The 12,527-nt window shown below is 44.0% G+C and overlaps 1 protein-coding gene across 4 annotated transcripts in view; it reads right to left on the minus strand.

Moving 5' to 3' along the window:
* LOC137654538 (facilitated trehalose transporter Tret1-like) overlaps positions 1-7,210 on the minus strand; it is a 111,099-nt gene extending 103,889 nt beyond the window's left edge. For 3 of the 4 annotated variants that reach the window (XM_068388257.1, XM_068388255.1, XM_068388254.1), the window contains exon 1: positions 6,872-7,210. The gene's annotated coding sequence lies outside the window, so the exon portion shown is untranslated. The remainder of the gene's footprint in view (positions 1-6,871) is intronic. The other variant, XM_068388258.1, reaches the window with a different exon arrangement.
* Between the last annotated feature and the right edge of the window lie 5,317 nt (positions 7,211-12,527).

Consider the following 12,527-nt stretch of genomic DNA (forward strand, 5'->3'; position numbering starts at 1 on the left):
CAATTCAAAAAATGGCAGAAATACAATCATAATAATTCAAGTGCAACGACAATTAGGCAATGGGCCTAAGACAATTCAAAAAATGGCAAAAATACAATCATAATAATTCAAATTCAGTCTGTCTCAACTCACAATAATCGAGACTTCTATAGCGCTGCTACACGCAGGCTGTTACTTAATGGAGTACAAGAGGGAGGGGCAGGTTCTGTGCAACGCTCGGTCTGTACGCACGAGAGACCATCCCGTCCCCGTACTCCACCCCTAAGCACTTCCAACCTCCGACGATTCACGCACACCTCACAAACTCCACCCTCCCTACCTTCCAGATAGAACACGCCCCCTTTTCACTTACAGTTTACAGCTACTTTTTATATATCGTCACCTTTCAGTAGACAGTCCATTAGTTCTCGCTGTTTCGCGGCAGCCCTTCTCAATGGGCGTATAGAACGTCTTTGTGCGTTCGCCTGCTCTGATTCAGTTTCATTTTCATTTTCACTTCTTTCACTAACTGCATAGTTCTCACCTTCCTCGTCGTTGTCGTCCGTTCCTGTGGCTGGTTGTTGAGTTGTCGTAGCTGTTGCCATACCCTGGTCGTTCCCAGACGTCTCGGCTATCCCTGGCATTCCGGCTGTCGAACTGTAAGCACCCTCTTCTCCGTCATCGCCGTCGTCTCCTTCATGGTCATCCTCAGAGGGAGCTATTTCTAGGGGAACCAGGTGGCTGACAGCTCGCAGCGATTCGACACCCTCAAACAACACTTTCGCCGAGCGTACGACTCCGTTGTCGTCAGGATACGTCTCCACGACACGTCCCAGTGGCCAAGTCGCTCTCTTCTTATTGTCCTGCTTCACTAGCACGATGTCTCCGGGGTGCAGCTTGGAGGGTTCCCCGGGCCGACTGTCGTGCCGGGCCCTCAAGGCACTCAAGTATTCCTTTCTCCAGCGTTCCCTAAAGGCTTTGAGCGAATCTGTCAATCTTACGTAACGATCACGTAGCTTCCGAGAGGTGAAGGTTGCGTTCAGATGGTCGTCCGGTAAGATGGGGGCCATGAGGTGGACTTGGTGTCCTCTTATCAAATGGGAGGGGGTGAGGACTTCATCCTCGCGCTCGTCACCGCTGTACATGAGCGGTCGATTATTCACCACTGCTTCTGCTTCTTTCACGAGGGTTAGCACGTGGGCGTCCGGCAGGTACTTCTTTCCGAGGGCTATCTGGAGGGTCCGTTTCGTTACTCCTATCAAACGCTCGAAGAACCCACCTTTCCAAGGTGCACGGGGCGTCTGAAACCGCCACTTTATGCCAGTTTTCCTCAGGAACTGCTGGACTTCATCCTCTTCATAAAGTCCCTGCAGGAGGTGGCTGGCAGCCTTGAAGGTTTGATGGTTATCGGACATGATGAGCTGTGGGGCACCGTGGGTGGCGCTAAACCGTCTAAGTGCCAACACGAATTCTTCAGCTTCCAAAGAGGGACAGAAGTCAAGGTACACGGCTCTGCTGGCCATGCAAGTTACGATAAGTATATACCCTGGCCGTGTTTCCGTGTGTATAGCTGCTGTGTGGTCCACTCCGACCGCCGTGAACGGTTTTGTGAGGGTGATCCTTTCCTTTGGCAGGGGGGGTGGTGGTGGCTGTCTCGTTAGAGGCTGGAAGGCCAGCTTGCATTCAGGGCATTGCCGCACGGTTCGCTTCGCAATGGAACGTAGACCCGCCACCCAACATTTCTGTCGAAAGATACCTATTAGAGTATTCACCCCACAATGCAAATGTAACTGATGTAAATAGTTTAGATACATCCTAACCAAATGCCCTTTGGCTGGCAAGAGAATTAAATGATCAGTTTCTCCTACATGGGACACTCGTCCCCTGGTGCAGATGAGATTATCTACCAAAACTAAATTCAATTGTCTAGCAAAATTAGCAACTTCACGAGGGGGTCTGACTCCGCCCTCTAAGTAGGCATAAACAGTAGGCAAATAATGTTTTTGCTCTAATTTTACAACAATACTGAACGGATGCCGTTCTATCTTAGCAAACTTTAAAACTAGTCTGGCTACTCGTAACAAGAATTGGAACCCTACTTCCCTCTTCAGGACGTCCCAAATCTCGCCTGGGGGGGTAGGACACATCTCCTCCCTCAACTCCTGCACCGCCGCTACTACGTGAGTTTGATGTAGTAAATCTTCCTCCTCGCAAGGAACAGGCCTTCCCGTGGTCCTGAGAAATTCTGGACCGTTCCTCCACAGGGGGTTAGCTTGCAATTTTTGAGCCGTTGCGCCTCGGGATAGGATATCGGCAGGGTTCTGCTGACTAGGGACATGGTTCAGACTGAAACTACAAACCTGCTGAATAAAATTAATTTCCGCCACTCTGTTAGAAACAAACACATTTTTATTAGACCTAGCATCGGGCGATGCTACCCACGCCAACGTTACCTTACTGTCGGTCCACATTACTATTTCCCGTGGCTCGATCAGATCCTTGAGCGTTCTTGCTAGTCTGCTGCCTAACAACAAGGCCAGCAACTCTAGCTTAGGGATCGTCAGCTTGCTCATCCCTTTCGGAGTGATCCGGGTTTTACTTGTTACCAGACTTACCCGATTGCATTCGTCCCTAGTATATGCTACTGCTCCATATGCCTTACTGCTGGCATCGGTGAACACATGAAGTTGTAAGCCTCTTTTTCCTATTGATCTTTGAAAGGTGATGTCGCTCACCGCTTTCAAATCATTCAACAATTCACTTGCCTCTTTAGCCCTCTCTTTTCCTAAAACATCATCCCAACCTACATTATCCTCCCATAGTTGTTGAAGGAAAAGCTTTCCCCTTACAAATAATGGGCTTATCAAACCTATCGGATCATATATGGAGACTAATAGGGAAAGTACCCTACGCTTCGTGGGCACCCATCCCTCCCCCAACTCACAGATCCTTTTGCTTTCTTTCACACACAATCTGTCCACGTCCCGGGCCCATCGCAGCCCGAGCACGTTCACACTCACAGGCTCATTCCACTGTCTCTCGCTATCGAAGGCCAAGTGATTGCTGGCCCACCCTTCTAAGGGCATACCCGCCCTTTTTAAGATGTTATGAACAGACTCATGCTCTTGCCTCATATGTTCTATATCTTCAAACGTGGCCAGATAATTATCGACATAAAAGGATTTTACTAAATCTGGGCGCCCTTCCTCTTTAAAATGACAATTTAATATTTGCTGTAGCAAAAATGGACTAGCTGTGATGCCGAACACCACGACTCTAAAGGCGAAGGTAAGCGCTCGACCAGCTGCCTTGCGCCACAGAAATCGTGTGTATTTGGCATCACGAGGATCTAACAAAACACGATGGAATGCTTTACTTATGTCGGCCAACATGGCATATCGATTCAACCTAAACCTTATAATTAAACTATATGCTACTTCTACCAAATTGGGCCCAGGTAAAGACATTCATTCAAGGACTTGCAACCTTGTGACTTGGCAGAGGCATTGAACACGATTCTAAGGGGGGTGGTACGGCTGTCTTTCTTAACACCAAAGTGTGGCATGTAATAACCTTCCACTACGGGATTTTTCACTTCTGATATAAAACCTGCTTCGAGATACTTATCTATCACTCCCTGATATTGTTCAAGATATTCCCTATCCTTTCTGAATTTTGTCTGCAACGACTCTAACTGCGCCACAGCGTTACGATAATTTGTTTCTGGCCTAGCATCCGACCCGAATGGTAGGCTAACCTGATATCCCTCAGGTTTTCTTACAACGCTTTGCGATACCTTTCGCACGGCCTCGGCCTCGCGAACAGTGTATTGCTCAGATGGGACGATGCCAACACGGTCTAATCGCCACCACTCATCTACATCATACAGATATGGCTCGTCCGTGATTCTGCACACTCTCAACGTTCTTACTTGTTCGACCCTTTCCCCTTGGAACAGCCACTGTGGCACCTTCCCGTACGGGGACATACCATTATGCGTTAAGAAAAGATTTATCCCATCTACTTTTTCTACACCTATGACAAAATAGCTAAAATAATCAGCCCCAACTAATATGTGAACGTTCTTCATGGTATCTGATTGGTTTGCTGGATCGGCTAACGTGACTCCCTTGGTCAACAGATGCTGTCTGACTTTAACATAACCCACGTTATGTATCGGGACGTCCACGTGTTCGTGTGCCACCAATTTCATACGCACGATTCTTTTCCCCATTTCAACCCTGCAACTTACTACATCGTATTGGCCGCTTATTTCCTCGGAACCAAACGGAGCTATATTCAAGGATACTCTTCCTACCACCGGTAGGCCTAATTGACGGGCAATTTTTGCAGAGATGAAGCTCCTCTGGCTTCCTGAGTCGAGAAATAGGCGGACTCGCTTACTACCTTGCCTTTGTTGAATACCTGCCATGGCTGTTGGCAAGATAGTGCATGGGAGGTCCACATCAGACCTCTGCGCGATCTTTGCGCTCGTGCACGGCTTAGATTCTACTTTAACCTTAGACGGACGGGGGGCATTTTGGTTCTGTGCAGGCGTCGCATTTACTACGGGGCGGGACGTTGTTGATTGACTATTACTATGACTAGGGATTGATTGCGGTCTACCCGCGTCGCAAATCGCAGTGTGGTGCTTAGCATTACAGTTTCTACAGGAATTTGATACGGGACATTTATCGCTACGATGGCCTGATTTCGTGCAATTGAAACAAAGACCCCTTTTTAGTAAAATGCGACGTCTAGCAGCTACGTCTGTCACTTGGCGACATCCGTGAGGCGGGTGCCGTTCGCTACAAAATGGGCAGGAATTTTGGTGGATGGGATGGGTTTTCGGTCTTACACTACTGTCTGGTCTTTTGTCACTCTCAAGACTGTCGCCTCTCTGCAATGCATCGTCTTCTAACATTCTTACTATGAAATCTATTGCCTCAAAAAACTCGTCCAACGTATAGTCGCATTTCCTCAAATGCTCTACCACCTTGCGGTATAGTTTTCCCTCTGACAATTTTTGATTAATGAGGCTCATGACCATGCCCTGGCCTAAGTCATTGGTACTAAGTCTTTTGATTTGCTCAATAATGATAGTTAACTCAAAACGGAACCTTTTTAATTCTACTGGGTTTAGTGACGGCACAAAGATGTTTGCTAACCTGCGGTGCAGAATCACGAGTGTTTGGTGCACGTTGCCATACTGCTTATCTAATAAATCTAATGCTACTCTATAGTTCGCGGCGGTTACACTCAGAGATTTGATAATCCGGAGCGGCTCTTTGCCCAACGTCCCCAATAAATACGTGAATTTAGACACTTCGTCTAAATCAGCTCTTCGATCCACGTGGATCGTGAATAGTTCACGGTACGATGCGTACTCTTGCACTTCCCCTTCAAACGTGGGGAGAGGCAGCGGCTTCAACCTGGGGAGGGCAACATTCCCGGTTGAAGGGCCTTTCACTTTATCTATTCTATTGTACAAAAGAGTGGAAGCGCGTGTCGCTTCACCTAACATATGCCTAATTCGGGCTTCGAAACTAGTTTCTAGCTTAACGCGCTGGCTCTTGTATAGCTCTTTAAGCTGTCGGACCTCTGCCTGCAACTCCGTTACCAAATTCTGGTAAACGGACTCTGAGTAAGTCTCTATCAGCGCCCTTTGCGTTTCGCTTAGCAAATCCTCCAGTAGGCCCATCGACGCCTCGATATGAACGATCGTGGCCACCGCCATCTTGTTTAATTTTACTTTACGTTTTAGGGGGTTTGGCAAGTCAAGGAAAAAAGGATAATTTAACGTTAAGGGACTCAAAGAACTGACCCACGTGGGCGATCGCACATCGGGACGTAGAGGACCTTAATTGTTCGTCTCTCTCTCTCTCTCTCTCTCAAAAGCTCATATTTTAAATTAGTCCTGTCCGGCTCTGGGAAGCGCTTGCGATCCGGTTCGAAGGACCAAATGTCGTGATTTTCACCAGTTTATTAAATCTGCCCGATGTACTGGGCGGATCGCAAGGCCTTAAGGGCAAGATTCCCAAAACCCTCCAGGATTTAATTAAAATACGGCGATAAAATTTACAATTTTATTACAAAAATAAACTCTGATAAAGACAAACAACATTCTTAAGCATTCACAAAACTCACTGAAAAACAAGACTGACCCTAGTTAATGTAGCATGTGCTCTTCAAGCACAAAGTCCACACCGGACTCATTAACAAACTGAAAATAGTGCCAATTCGAATTCAATACACAACGAATCACACACCAAATATCCCTATTCTTATTCAACTCAGGAATCAGATCCCCAATCACAAGGATCTTTACACTAAACTGCGATATAAAAACTGAACGTCTTGCACTCAAACTTCTACTACAACCAACCTGGTAGACAAGGTAGAGAGGAGAGATAACAATTAGAGGGGACTTACTTCGGTTGGGGACGTTGGATCAAAGAGGACGAGCTATCCTTGCAACCTTCGACGTCACCTTTTTGGCGCAATTTGTCCTGAACCTAAATTTCTAGATTGTATTTTTTTATCATGTTACAACAGAATGACTTTATTTTTCCTAATCTTAAATTACCAGCAATTGATTTTAATAGTCTCAGCGCCTTCCTACCAGGTGGTTTCCCTTTTTGGCTCTAAACGTTCACGTCTGGAACTACATTCATTCGCCCGCGAGTTTCTCCTCTCCCTCCAATTTGACGTAGTCGTAGGTGGAGTCAAATGGCGGGAATTTCGATTGATCGGGTCGAAATTCCCGACATTAATCTTGGAAATTTTCAATCAAAAACTATCATTATACTATAAAAAAAGGTCCGTTTAATATTGACAATTCCACTGTAAAATATGACGTCCGCCATAACTGTTAATATATTGTATTACTCACCCAGAATTTAGTCCTCGTCTAGAAAGGGGTAAAACATCTCTGCTGAACCGAAGAGAAGTCAATGGACGTAGTCTATGGTACACTGATATTTTACTAAGTCGATTTTCGATAGGGTAGCCTTTCGTAGAATATATCATAAACACTTGAAATTGTCGTATTTCACTTTAAATTGCAATAAACTCACATTTATAGTCAGGGTATATAGTCTATTGTAGTTTCGATGGGTTAGCCGTTGTTAAACGATTATCACAAGTTCAGTTCCACTTGTTACATTACATATCAGACAAACATTATAAAACACACGGTGTAAGACTGTTCTGGTTCTGGTTCTGGGGTGAGGCATAGCCTTTACAACGGCGCCTCTAACGTTTATCTTCTTGTACTGTTTTGTCTTTTCTTCCACATTAGATTTAAAACTTCTTTTTTCTTTTCTATATTTGTTTCACTAAATAAAAATAATCCTACTATTTTCTTTAGGTCTTCGTCGAATGGTTGTTGTGGCTCAATTACTTCATTCCTTTCTTTTCTATATTCCTGGCAAAATAACAAAAAATGTATCAAATCTTCCTCCTCATTTTCACAGAAATTACAGTTTACATTCCCTCCATTGTGTCTATTTACAATATTTAGTTTTAACGTATTAGTTCTTGCTCTAAAAAATATCACTGAAGCAAATGTATTGCCATAAATTAACTCTTCTTTAGTTTCTTTCTTCCACGTTCTATATATTTCTAAGCTCACTTTACTTTCTATTTCTTCTTTCCACTTTTCAGTATCCCACTTTATGGTTTCCGTTTTTATTTCTGTCTTGTTCATTCTTCTTATTTGTCTTATGCCTAAACTTAATTCTTCCAAATACTTTGCAGGTTGTTTCCACCATCTTCCTTCTTTTTCTTGAATATCCTGGATAATTATTTTCAGTATTTCCTTCTTTCCATTCAGGGTACGATTTAAGTACTGCAGCTTCCCATCCATCACCCTTGCTTTCATAGAAGATGCACCTATCTCCCCTCTTAGAGTAGTATTAGCTGTGCTTTTAGTGGCACCTAAAATCTTCCTGTATACCCCATTCTCTATTCTTTGTAGTTTCTCTATTTCAGTTTCTGTTAGATTTGTAACACTTGTTCCATATAAAATAGATGGTAAAGCAATACTTTTCCAGAACGTTTTTCCTATCATTACTTTATTGCAACTTTTCTCTATAATTGAATATGTTAGATTAGCTAATTTTTGTGCCTTTTCCATCATTACCCTTTTCTGAGTTTTAAATATATTCCTACTATTGTCTAGCTTCATTCCTAAGTATGTCAAACTTTCTACTACTTTGATTCCCTCTATGATATCTGGCTTTTCTTTCATATTGTAAATCATAATATTACTCTTTTCTTTATTAATTTCCAACCCACATTTTTTACTAGTTTCTACTAATATCTGGATGTTACGCTTTGCATTATGTATATCCTGTGCAATTATTAAGGCATCATCTGCAAAAAATAATTATTCTATCTTTACTAATTGATTTCTGAAACCTGTGAAGAATTTTCTTCACTCTTCTTCTTTCAATCGTATTTTTAGCTCTCTTCTGCTAAATCCGTCTTGGCAAGGCAAGCTACTAAAAGAAGGATGAGGACGGACGTGACGTCATCTAGCAATGGCGCCCGTTTGTTTACGTTTCGAGTACCAAAAGTAGCCACGGACGAGTGTAGCTGTGGAACGACTCCCCAGTTATTCTCCGCCCCTCCATATCGAAGTGTTAACTCTATATGGGGTGCAGATAGCTATGTGGCGTGTTAATACATGCGTCCCCTGTTGATATACGATGTCTTAAAGGGAAACCTTTAGGATACTCGCTCCAGAAGTAAGAATTCTGTGATAACCTGTGGTTTAATTCTCTGGGAATATCCTAGTAGTCAATATACCCAAGGAAGCTACCAAAAAGGAACCTTCCATCAGGACGTCATGGCTTGAGCCCAAAAATATACATAAAATACACAGCCTAACCTTAACTTGCATTTTGTAAATGAACAAGCAACAAGCCATATAAGTATGAAAAAAATATAGGTAGCCTAATGATCAATAGGATTTAATATAAATATATGGAAATCACTTTACGCATAATAATAGGGCAATTATTGGATAACTTATAGTAACATATGAACCTTCAGAAATTCCAAAACCCCGTATAGTTTTTTTAGCTAATTAGTAGGGCGCGTCGGTAATAGATGACCTGCTAAGGCCCTCGGATTTATAAGGGGAAGATCATTTACCTGCCTTCCATTTATCCAAGTCTAAAGCCATTACTGTCTTTGTTTCGGCAACGAGTTGTACCCAGTATTCTGCATATTTTACTTACATATATGTTCATAGTTTTATTTTTTCACATGGCTTTACAACTAATAAACTATTACTTCTTAGTAGGCTACAACTGTAGGACTGAATGACTCCTTGGGCCATATAGCCTCAGTTCCCTTATTCCAAAAAACGGATTTTGAGTGAAGCGAAAAATCTATTTTTGGGTGAGATAGCCATGACGTCCTGATGGAAGGTTCCTTCAGTAGCTTCCTTGGGTATATTTAACTACAGTGGATATTCCCAGAGAATTAAACTAAAGGTTATCACAGAATTCTAACTTCTGGTGCGAGTACCCTAAAGGTTTCCCTCTAGGATATCGTATATCAACAGGGGACGCATGTATTAACACGCCACATAGCTATCTGCACCCCATATAGAGTTAACACTTCGATATGGAAAGGTGGCTGAGTAACTGAGGAGCCGTTCCACAGTTACACTCATCCGTGGCTGCTTTTGGTACTCGAGACGTAAACAAACGGGCGCCATTGCTAAATGACGTCACGTCCGTCCTCATCCTGAGCTCAGCTTCTGCTAATCTCCATGATACAGCAGGTCAGGGAGGGGCCTGAAAGGCTGAACTAGAATAGACGGGAGGGTCCATCAGGACGTCATGGCCATCTCACCCTAAAATAGATTTTTCGCTTCGCTCAAAATCCGTTTTTTGGGCTCAAGCCATAACGTCCTGATGGAAGTGTACCAGAGAATTAATGTATAGTGGAATTTTTCCCCTTTTTAAATGCAAGTGCCAAGGGCTTCGAACAGTAGTATAGAACATGTCCTTACCAGAGATTCTATGATGAACTAGCTTCCTGCCCCCCTGGCAGGGAAGTCCTGGTGGACAATAGGAACATCTCGAAGCAATCATGGAAGAGCTACTCCCCCTGCGGAGAGTTTGCGCTGGACTCGGAGACAAGACTAAGGTTAATATTCGGGTAGGAATATTATCAAGCATAGGTAAGTAAATAACATTTACTACTCTCCCTGGAGGAGAGATCGATCTGGTCTCGGAGACAGGACGAAGGTTAATATTCGAATAGGAATATTATCAAGGCATGAGTGAGCATATAACATAATTACATATATTATTCTTCTCATTATTCAGAGAAAAAAAGGGGTAAATGAAACTATAACAATCGTATATTTCTTGATAAAGAATAGGAGCGGAGAGAGACGCACATGGAATAAAATAGACATTTTATTTCAAAGATTGCAGATCATTATGGTAGTAATTACAATAATGAATATAGAGTTTATTTACAATAATAAAAGAATAATGTACATAGAAAGTAAAGACTTTAATCTTGAATCTGAAAAGAAAATTTACTTTTTAGAAACACATGTTCCAGAGGAACGTCAGTCTTTTTCAAAGAAAACACATCATGCCCTACGGCATGTGGCACTCATGTAAAGTCTATGACATTTCACCTTGGTAAGAACAGTCTATTAGAAACACTAAGTGTCCATTAAATCACCATGTATCACAAAAGGGTCAACACAGGCACCCGTAGAGTTAAAGTCCCAAGTAACTTGCTGTTCTATGCAGAGTTAAACAGCAGGTTTCATAACACTACCTGCGGCTACCACAAAACGCTTAACTTTGTGCACTTGTTTTGCGTAGTGCTTGAAGAAAACGCGCGATGATTTTCAGCCTGTAAATCTCTTGAGGCTTTCGAAATCCATACTCTGGAAGAAGTTCAGAGAAGAAGCGACTTTTCTAGGATCATGACCTGCGGGTGTACTGTCAGGATCCACTCTGCGAATGAAGTAGGTGATTTTCGCTCTTAGTTGTTTCAGTGACAGGTCGCTACCCGATGTTTCTCCTTTGAAGAGTTGTCCTCCACCGAAATCTGAAGTTCTTCGAAGATAGACCTTAAGACTCTCCACTGGGCATAGAGAGACATCTTCCTTCAGGGGGCAGATTCTCCAAGGGCCCCATCTCTTGGTGGGTAGTTCATTCTTGGCGAAACGTCCGATCGGGGAAGAGGGTAAGCTCTCCTGTCTCTGCGAACAGGATATGACCCTCTTCTCTTGATAATGCCACTATTTCACTGACTCGGGCTCCCGAGGCGAGAGCAAAAAGGAAGATAACTTTTTGAGTCAAGTCTTTCAGAGGGCACGAATCGTTGTCCAGGCTAGAGGCAAAATGGAGCACCTTGTCCAGGGACCAGGAGATAGGTTTTGGTGGGGGTGCTGGGCGTAGTCTAGCGCATGCCTTTGGCAGTTTATTGAAGATATCACTGGACAAATCAATCTGGAAGGCATATAGGAGTGGTCTAGTCAAGGCCGATTTGCAGGTGGAAATCGTGTTGGCCGCTAAGCCTTGTCCATGAAGGTGAATGAAGAACGACATACAAAAATCAATGGTGATTTCCGTAGGATTTTTTGCCTTGACGAAAGAGACCCACTTTCTCCAGGAAGATTCGTATTGCCGTCTGGTAGATTCAGTCTTGTATTCCTCGAGGAAGTCTAAGCTTTTCTTCGAGATCCCAAACCTTTTCTTTGCGGCTAAGGAGAGAAAATCATGAGATGAAGGTCCCTGACTTTCAGTGATGAAGCGAAGACAGTCGACTTCTGTACTTGTTGAGAGAGAACTGGACCCGGTAGGGGAATCAGCGTGGGCTGCAGCTCCAGGACCAGAGGGTACCAATTGCTCCGGGGCCACTTGGGAGCCACTAGGGCCACTGTCCCTTTGAAGGTTCTCAGTTTGGAGAGGACTTTCAGCAGAAGGTTGGGAGGGGGGAACAGGTATATCCTGGACCATCTGTTCCAATCCTGTGACATGGCATCCACTGCTTCCGCCTTGGGGTCCTCGTACGGGGCCACATATCGAGGAAGTTGATTGTTGTCGCTCGTCGCGAAGAGATCGATCTGAAGTTCCGGGACTTGGTGAGAGATGAAGGAGAATGACCTTGCGTCTAGAGACCATTCCGACTCTATTGTGCTTGTCCGAGATAGAGCGTCTGCCGTCACGTTGCGGAATCCTTGTAGGTGAACTGCAGACAGGTGCCATTTCTTCTTTTCTGCCAAACGAAAGATCGGAAGAAGTACCTGATTTATCTGGGGCGATCTCGAGCCCTGACGATTGAGACATCTGACTACCACCGAGTTGTCCAGAGTCAGACGAATGTGGATCGAGGGAGGCGGGGAGAGTTTCTTCAGGGTGAGAAGAACCGCCATGGCCTCCAAGATGTTGATGTGAAACGTCTTGAATAGGGGAGACCATGTTCCTTGAACCTGTTGTAGGTGGGAGTGACCTCCCCAACCTTCCAGTGAAGCGTCCGTGTGGATGTTGATCGATGGAGGC

This window comes from Palaemon carinicauda, chromosome 15 (assembly GCF_036898095.1).
Source record: "Palaemon carinicauda isolate YSFRI2023 chromosome 15, ASM3689809v2, whole genome shotgun sequence".
Lineage (NCBI taxonomy): Eukaryota > Metazoa > Arthropoda > Malacostraca > Decapoda > Palaemonidae > Palaemon > Palaemon carinicauda.